This window comes from Octopus bimaculoides, chromosome 11 (genome assembly GCF_046866305.1).
Source record: "Octopus bimaculoides isolate indiv1 chromosome 11, ASM4686630v1, whole genome shotgun sequence".
Taxonomy (NCBI): Eukaryota; Metazoa; Mollusca; class Cephalopoda; order Octopoda; family Octopodidae; genus Octopus; species Octopus bimaculoides.
In genome coordinates, this window is record NC_142938.1 from 65,732,079 (window position 1) to 65,741,959 (window position 9,881).

The window sequence follows — 9,881 nt, forward strand, 5'->3', positions numbered from 1 at the left end:
CAGACAGATTGAGAGTGAAAGGGAGTGAAAGAAAGACAGGAGAATGAGTGAGCTCGGAAGAGAGAATGTATAAGGTAGACTGAATGGGTGGGAGAGCGATTGTGTGTGTGTAAAATGGAGAGAGATTGAGAGAGAGAGGAGTGAGTGAGTGAGATAAAACGAATGAGAGTGAGAGAGAGAGAGATGATGCAAGCGAGAGTGACAACCTAACGCACATGCTGCCTTACCTGTAAAAACAGCTGGCTTATAACAAAATTTGAAGTAGTAGTAGTAGTAGGAGGAGGAGTACTCAGCCTCCTGTCTCTCTTTCACTCCCTTTCACTCTCAATCTGTCTGTCTCTCTCTCTCTCTCTTCCATCTTCTCTTTCTTTCTCGCCCTTCGTGTGTGTGTGTGTGTGTATTATTAGTATTATACAGGGTGCGAGCTGGCAGGATCGTTAGCACGCCGGGCGAAATGCTAAACAGGTAAGGCAGCAGCAGTAGTAGTAGTAGTAGTAGTAGTAGTTTTACTAGTAGTAGTAGTACGAGCAGTACTAGTGGTGCCGTACAAGTTTGTTTTCAGTTTCACAACTATGCCCAGTTCTTTCATTGGACAACACGACTTTCACTTCCTTGAATGCCAGCAGCTACTGCTTCTGCTAATACTACTGCTGCTCACGTAAACGATAAGCAAAAAGTAAGTTAGATGTTTTCCTAATAATATAATAATGGCCAACCCAAACAGTACAAATTCGGATCAGGTTTTTCATGACGCTATTCATGGATCTATGAAGTTGCCACCACTCTGTGTAGAGATTATCAATACGATACAGTTTCAGAGATTGCGTAACATCAAACAACTAGGTTTGTGTTATTATGTTTACCCATCAGCTTCGCATAATAGATTCGAGCATTGTCTGGGGACATGTCATCTAGCTGGGAAAATGATTCGCCATCTTAAGCAGCAAGATTCCACTTTGGATATAACTGATAGAGATATACTATGTGTTGAAATTGCTGGTTTGTGCCACGATTTAGGACATGCACCTTTTTCGCATGTCTTTGAAGGTATTATTAATGAAACTCGAGGAGAAGATAATAAATGGAAACATGAAAATGCATCGTGTGATATGTTGGAGCATCTTCTTGATGAAAACTCAGATATTCATGAGAAACTTAATCGCAATGAAATTGATTTCATAAAAGATATTATTATTGGTAAACAAAGAAAGTCTCAGAAGACAAATTTTTTTTACCAAATTGTCAACAATGCTTCCTATAACATCGACGTTGATAAATGGGATTATCTGGCGAGAGATTCCCATTTTCTTGGTATCGGAAAATCCTTTGATCACGAAAGAATAATGAAAATGTCCAAAGTAATAGATGGTGAAATATGCTACAGAGACAAAACTCTTGATAATTTCTATGATATGTTTTATTCACGATATCGATTACATAAAACGGCTTACCAACACAAAACTGTTCTTCTGTTTGACAAACTACTTGGCGAAGCCTTCAAATCCGCAGATAAACACCTGAAAATTTTCGAAAAGGTTGACGATATGGAAATATTTACTTATTTTACTGATAGTATTTTTGAGGAGATATTAAAGGATAAGAATAATGAAGATCTCAAAGAGGCTCGGAATAAATTGAAGGATATAATCTATCGATCTTATAAGTACAAAAGGGATGGAAAAAAACAAGACGGAGAAATATTCTGTGACGCCAGTATTAATTATGGAGCTGGAGAAGGAAATCCATTAGAGATAATACCATTTTATAATAAGCTTGAGAGCGGATCATTGAAATATACATCAACTAAAAGAGTTCGACTAGAAGAGATGCTTTTACTTCCAAAGAAATTTTGTTTGAATATCAGATATCATTTTGAAAAGAAAAGTGAAAATGCATAAAAAAGAAAGTCAGAAAATAAAAATGAATCATTAAAAAAAAAGCGCAATAATTAATGAGAAATAATTTTAAAAAAAGGATGGATTATTCCTTTCTACTATAGGAACAAGGCCGGTAATTTGACGGAGGGCGTAAGTCGGCTATATGGATTCCAGTAAGCAACTGGTACTTAATTTATTGATCCCCGAAAGGATGAAAGGCAAAGTCGATCTCGGCGGAATTTGAACTCAGGATGTAAAGACAGACGTAATATCGCTAAGCATTTCGCCCGGCGTGCTAACGCTTCTGCCAGCTCGCCGCCTTTGTCAGGTATATTGAACGAACAGTTGTTTACACTAGAAATATTTTCCTTTCACTAAATGCACTCGATTTCTTTAAATTTTAACGTGTATTTTCTTACTTTTAAAACATTGTTTCATTGTGTAACTTTACAAATATATGAGTAGAGAATTTTTGTTGAAGATTTGATTATCATAAACACACCCACATACACAGACTTACATAGACAAACGCACAAATACAGACTGCTCCTTCCCCCCTCTCTCTCTCTCTCGCACACACACACATACATACATGCAAACACCCACATATACGCTTAGATGTACGTAGACTCATTTGTTGAAACATGCACACGTACACCTACGTATATACACATATAAAATGACGGATTTTATGTGCAGCAGTTTAATACTGAAAGTGAAAGAAGCACGATTCTACTACTACTACTCCAGCCACACCCACTGCCACTACTGCTGCTGTTACAACTACTACAACACCAGCTATTCCTCCTACTATTACTACTACTTATAATAATAATAATAATCCTTTCTACTAAAGGCCTGAAATTTGGTTGGAGTAGCAAGTTTTAAAAATCAGTATGCTCATCGTATATATTGTTGTAGTCGGAGGTAAATAAAAATACGTACACCACCCGTTTTCAGCGTAACAAAAACCCTAACCCTTACCCAACTCTAAACACCGGGTGTACGAATTCTTTACTTCGCCATATATTCACATTTATCTGACAGTTTTATAATGACTGTATTCATATTTAATAAACTAAATCAACTGTTATTTTTCATCTGATCATAAACAACCATTAACAATAGGTATAAATGCTTGAACAGAAATTCATCTAACTACAGTGTTATTTAATCATGAACAATTTCACACCGAAAGACTACTGCAACATTTCATTTTACTGTAATGTACATATAACAGGTAATATTAATTAATAAACAATAATATGAAATGTCGGAGTCAACAGTTGTAACGATAAAAATGTGTTGTTATAACGGCAAGTTATAGGATGTGGAAGATGAACAATGCATGAAGTTTTAAGGAAATATTTATTTACCTTTACGTTACAATACCTTGCCTCGACGGGCAGATCATGATAAATTCAAAAGCATGCGAAGTAAAGTTTATGTTTGTATTCTCTTCATTGTTTAGTAGTAATTACAGAGAGAGATAGAATGATGTTGTAAGAGAACAGAATTAGAGCTAGTGAGAGTTGTAGGGTTGTGGGACGTTGTAGCACAGTTGCTGACAGTAAACTTCATTTCTTCCTCTGACCAACAATAATATTTACGTAAATTCAGTTGTTTTCTTTTTTATAGGAAATATTTGCTTTTAATCACATGTCTAAGATTTCTTAAAATTTTATTGTGTTTACTTACTTTTAAACATATCATTTCATCGTGAAACTTAAGACTTTCCTGCGCACACTCATAAGCTCACATACACACAACTATAAACTCTCTCTCACCCAGCCAAACACACATGCGTACACAGAGACGCACATGCAAACGCGTGCACACACACACACACACACACACACACACAACACACACACACACACACACACACACACACACACACACACACACACACACACACAGAGGCATGCACAAATACATATTCACATGCGTACATGAACTCACATTTTTTTTTCACTCACACATACACACATATATACATATATATGACGACGTATTTTGTGCGCAGCGGTTTAATAATGAAAGTAAAAGTGAAACTTGCATGCTATTACTAATACTGCTGCTACTGTTACAATTTTAACTGCTGCTGCTGCTACAACAACCGGCAAACAAAAGACAGTTAGTCACTTCGGTGACAACTCAGTGAGAATGAAGTCTGGCTGACCAACTAGAACCTTGGTCAGAGGGAGAAATGAAGTTTACTGTCAGCGACTATACACGACAACTTGTCTCACACTCTCTTACTCTCATTAGCTCTAATTTTGTTCTCTTACAACATCATTCTATCTCTCTTTGTAATTACTACTAAACAGTGCAGAGAACACAAACAAACTTTACTTCGCATGCTTTTAGATTGTTCATCTTTTGGATTGTTCATGCATTGTTTATCTTTCACATCTTACTATATGCCGTTGCAATCAACCTCTTCCATCATACAAATTATTTATCGTTACATATGTGTGTGTGTGTGTATGTGTGTGTGTGTGTGTGTGTGTGTGTGTGTGTGTGTGTATGTTTGTGTGTCTATGTTTGTCACACAAGCATCACTTGACAACCGATGCTTGTGTGTTTACGTCCCCGTAATTTAACGGTTCAACAAAACTCACCGATAGAATAAGTACTAGACTTACAAAGAATGAGTCCTGGGGTCGATTTGCTCGACTAAAGGCGGTGCTCCAGCATGGCCGCAGTCAAATGACTGAAATAAGTAAAAGAATAATCAAACAAACAAAAACAAAATTATTACAATTCATTTTACTGCAATGTACGTATCGGAAAGTGGAGGCGCAATGGCTCAGTGATTAGGGCAGCGGACTCGCGGTCATAGGATTGCGGTTTCGATTCCCAGACCGGGCGTTGTGAGTGTTTATTGAGCAAAAACACCTAAAGTTCCACGAGGCTCCGGTAGGGGATGGTGGCGAACCCTGCTGTACTCTTTCACCACAACTTTCTCTCACTATTACTTCCTGTTTCTGTTGTGCCTGTAATTCAAAGGGCCAGCCTTGTCACACTGTGTCACGCTGAATATCCCCGAGAACTACGTTAAGGGTACACGTGTCTGTGGAGTGCTCAGCCACTTGCACGTTAATTTCACGTGCAGGCTGTTCCGTTGATCGGATCAACTGGAACCCTCGACGTCGTAAGCGACGGAGTGCCAACAACAACAACAACAACAACAAAAACAGCGTATCGGAAAGTATTGCATTTCACGTGTTGTTTTGTCTTTAAATAATACTTTCAGTGCGACCTATTTCATAGCAGTAGAAACGAGTTCTTTAAACCTAAAATGTAATAATATAGTTGAAGATGTGTACTCCGTGGAATATCCACGGGTCCAGCTAGTAAAATTCTTATTACTATTCATCTTGGTTCATTCCGTTACTAAGAAAGTGCTTGCATTGCATTATGTCTGTCTGTCTGTCTGTCTGTCTCTCTTTCAGACACACACACACACACACACGCATACGCATTCCCCTTTCTGTCTCTCATTTCACATGTTCTTTAAATAAAGCTTTTAGTGCGATTGATTTCGTAGTTGTAGAAAATATCTTTTTAAATCTAAAATATAATACTAAAGTTGTAGAGATTGTGTACTCCGTGGAAAATTCACGGGTCCAACTGGTAATAGTAATAATAATAATAATAATAATAATAATAATAATGATGATGATGATGCAGTACCAGGCACTGGTTCTCACGGCTTCTGATCTGGGACGACAGGAAAATATATTGCTTGTCAGTTGTTTGACCTTAACCAGTTGAGCATGTCCCATAGTGGTTGACGATATGTGCATCTCTGATCATGAGCAGAAGTAGTGGGGGAGCATCATAGCCATGTTTTGAGAGGAATTGTTTGGGGTTTGAATAAATCACCACTGGAAACATGGGTGTTTTGTTCATCTTCCTTAAACATTGTTCAGGGACCTTTTGAGCGGGATGGGATACTTGACCTGAAGAAAATTCTAACAGGGCCCCAAGGTCATGCACTGTTTGTATTGATATAAGATCACCATGTCGCGCACATGTAGTTGTGTACCTAGTGTACCCTCATCACACGGGTAGTCATGACGGCTATAATGAACTTAGTATATTTTACTCCAGTTTCACTTTGATGGCATGCACTGCACTCTCACTCAATAATAATAATCTTATTGTTGTTTTATATTATTTTGAAAGGATAAACCTAACACTTCACAAGGGTAAATAGACAATACGAAGAGCGCGTTGCGATTGCAATAGATAGTTTATTGGTTGAAGGCTATTTCGACAGCTAGCTAGTTAGCTAGCTAATAATAATAATAATAATAATAATAATAATAATAATAATAATAATAATAATAATAATAATAATAATAATAATAATAATAATAAATGCCCTGATGCAGTACCAGGCATTTGCTCTTATGGCTTCTGATCGTAATTGATTGGAAGTGTTATCATGTACATTGTTTTGTTTTAGTATAAAAGACGGGCTACAGCAAATATTCTGCTCAATACCACAGATTTGCTTGTCAGTTGTTTGACCTTAACCATTTGAGTATGCCCTTTGGTGGCTGACAATATGTGCATCTCGGATCTCGAGCAGAAGTAGTGGGGGAGCATCATAGCCATGTGTTGAGAGGAATTCTTTGGAGTTTGGATAATTCACCTTTGGAATGTGTTTCATTTAATATCCTTAAACAACCCTTATTCAAGGACCATTTGAGCGAAATGAGCTACTCGACCTGAAGAAAATTCTGAGCCTCACCAGCAAGGTCGTGCGCTGTTTATCTTGATATGAGATCACCATGGTTGTGATGCATGTGCCTGGTGTACCCTTATCAGACGTATATATTTGTACGCCAGTTTCACTTTGATGGAATGCACTGTTCTCTCGCTCAATAATAATAATCATAATAATAATAATAATAATAATAATGATAACAAGAAGAAGAAGAAGAAGAAGAAGAAGAACAACAACAACAACAACAATAACAAAAGCAGCAGCAGCAACAACGGCGACGAGGACAACAGCAGCAACAACATCTACGGATCTTTGTGATTTGACGGGCAACATTTTTCATTAATGTTTTATGTAGTGTTTTTGGTACCGAAACACTTTCAAACTTCGTATACTTGTATATTTTGTATTATAGAACAGATAAAAATTTTTGTATTCGAAGTTATTTCATGTAAAAAGTTATCGTATTTCGGTAATTTCAACCAATCACTGACGTCTATTGAGGTGAAAACAATTAATGCCGTAACGGTGTCATGGGATCTTTTCCCTTGAATAAAATTAGTCCCGTTGTTTGTCAACAACAACTACCCGTGTTACTCTTATTTATGACATCGTTCGTGCGTTTGTACTGGTTTTAGCTTTAGGGTTTTAGGGTTAGGGTTCGGGTTAGTTTTAGGATTACGGTTAGGGTTATGATTATTTTTGCCATAACCTTAACTCTAACCCTATAATTCATAACCATAACCCTAACCCCAACCCTAACCCCAACCCTAACCCCAATCCTAACCCTAAAACCCGAACCCTAAAACCCTAAACCCTTACTAGGGAATAATGATATAATTAAACAGGGAATAACACACTTGACACCGAACAGCACTAACTGTATTCAGCTGAATAGACGTCAGTGATTGGTTGAAATTACAGAAATACGACAACTTTAACATGAAATAACTTGCGATGTACAATTTTTTGTTAAGAAGGTTATGAGAAGAAGTTGTTTTATATGACACATTCTACCAGTGTCCCAAGTTTGAAAGTGTTTCGTTAAGAAAACAAGTGTTGCCCGTCAAATCACAAAGATCCACATCTACTACTAATAATGCTACTACTAAGCAAAATTATTATTATTGTGGTTATTATAAAATAATTTTTTAAAACTTATAATAAAATAAATGTCCTTATTATTGTTGTAGCGTATTTTTATCTTTAATTTTGTTTGATTACTGTGGCGAAAGAGTTTGCCTGATGGACTCACCTGAAAGGTTCGCAGGCAGTAGTTTTTCCCCCTCTGGCAATGCTCTCAGCAATTGCTTCTAGCACCACTTGCAGAGAAACGTGTGTGTAGAGAGTTCCAGTACTGGTTCAAAGCGCGTTTAACGAAAGCTTGATGCGTGTGTCGACTAGTTAAGTTGAATTACATCCCCTGAATGATTTCAGAAGAAATTGTCGATAGACACTTTTGTTAAACACGAAATAACAACAGATGGGGATGAATTTGAAAAATACCATGACAGATTATTAATTCTAGCGTCAAATGAAATGTGTTACAGTTTCCCAAAGTGTGTTGATAGTTTTAGAAAGACTGTAAACAAGACATAATTACAAGTGCCTTACAAGGGATACGATCCTTTCCTCTCTTTTCTCTAATAAGCATGGTGACACTCAGAAGGCTATGTAAAAATGCACGTAGTCTGTGGGGAAAATAGGAACACTTGCTCACTGAGTACAGCTCACTGAGTACAGCTCACTCGATTTCTGGATCGGACGCGCGTTGACCCAAGTTTAAATGACTACGAGAAATACTCATCTGCTGTTGGCAATTTTTATTTTTCATGGGGGCCCCAGAGCGACAAACTGAAGGGCCGCTCAGGGCGGCACACACTCTAGCTACGCTAGTGCTCTCATCACCTCGCTGAAACTTCAGAAACCAACACTGTACCGTGCAAACAAGAACCGATCTTTGGCTAAATGCTTCGTTGGCGCCTCATGCAGTTTCAGAAATATTCTTCTCGTATTTGAAATCATAAAGAATTTTCATACGTAAGTCATTTTTGTTCATGCTGTTGCTAGGGATGATTAATATAAAGTGTAAAGTGAAGGAAAGGAATGATAAGATGTCAAAATCTTTGAAATAACATACGCCCTATGTATACAAATTGCAAATATGAAAATTGCTTTAGCTGTCAACGACAGAAGATTCGCCATTATTTTCTGGACGATTAAAAAAAAAAAAATGAAAAACATAAGGATTTAGTTAGTATATGTTTCATCGCCTTTAGAAGAACGAAAGTAACAGTCAACTCCGCTGCGATTTGAACTCAGAACATAAAGAACTGAGAGAAATAATGCCAGGCAAATATCTCCGCCACTCTAGCAATTCTGCAATAAATCGTCCATCCTCACGTTGAAATACATTCGTTTAAGAGCAGAGAAAGGTGGCGAGCTGGTAGAATCGTTTACGCGCCGAACAAAATGGTTAGAGGCATTTCATTCGTTTCATAATGCTTCAATTTTATTCTAGGTCGAACTTTGGGTTCATGTATGCGACTTGGCGTTCACCTCAAATGTGCTGGCCTTGTGTGAAAATTAGAAAAGAATTTGAGTAGAGAAACTTCAAAATGAATAGTCTCCCTTGACTATATCCAGGGAGACAATTCGATATGCGACTTATACTTATCGCTCTTAGATTTCTCGTTGTGCTACAAACAGGATGTAAACATCGAAATCTCGTAGAGGGCCAGTTATGCATAACATTAACTAAAGACTGCTAGATTAATACTGATGTTGTAGTAGGCACACAAGAGCAGTGTAGCGAGTAAACAAACATTTAGACCAGTTTGTAAAGGTACTGATATTGTAGTAGGCGCACACAAGAGCAGTGTAGCGAGTAAACAAACATTTAGACTAGTTTGTAAAGGTACTGATATTGTAGTAGGCACACGCGAAAGTAGTGTAGTGAGTAAACAAACATTTAGACCAGTTTGTAAAGGTCATATACGTCCCATAAGTGACCTGATCTAAAAGATTTATATAAAGTTTTCTGAAGATGTTTAGCTACTCGCCATTCTTATATACGAAGCACACCTTCTCTAAGCCATAGCTTCTCTTGTATGGAAAATTCTACAGTAGATAATTTTATCTTCCTTTTCCAATAAAATATTATTTTCTAATTTCCTTTTGCATCGATCTTTGGTATACTAATAACTAACAAAGTAGGACATTGTCGACATCATTATCGTCGTCACTATTATGGTAAATTTGCGAGT

At 37.3% G+C, this 9,881-nt stretch overlaps 1 pseudogene across 1 annotated transcript; it reads left to right on the forward strand.

Moving 5' to 3' along the window:
• The first annotated feature begins 384 nt into the window (after positions 1-384).
• On the forward strand, positions 385-3,148 carry LOC149133381 (deoxynucleoside triphosphate triphosphohydrolase SAMHD1 pseudogene; annotated as a pseudogene). Its single transcript, XR_016243702.1, has one exon. The product of XR_016243702.1 is annotated as a deoxynucleoside triphosphate triphosphohydrolase SAMHD1 pseudogene (transcript).
• The last annotated feature ends 6,733 nt before the right edge of the window (positions 3,149-9,881 follow it).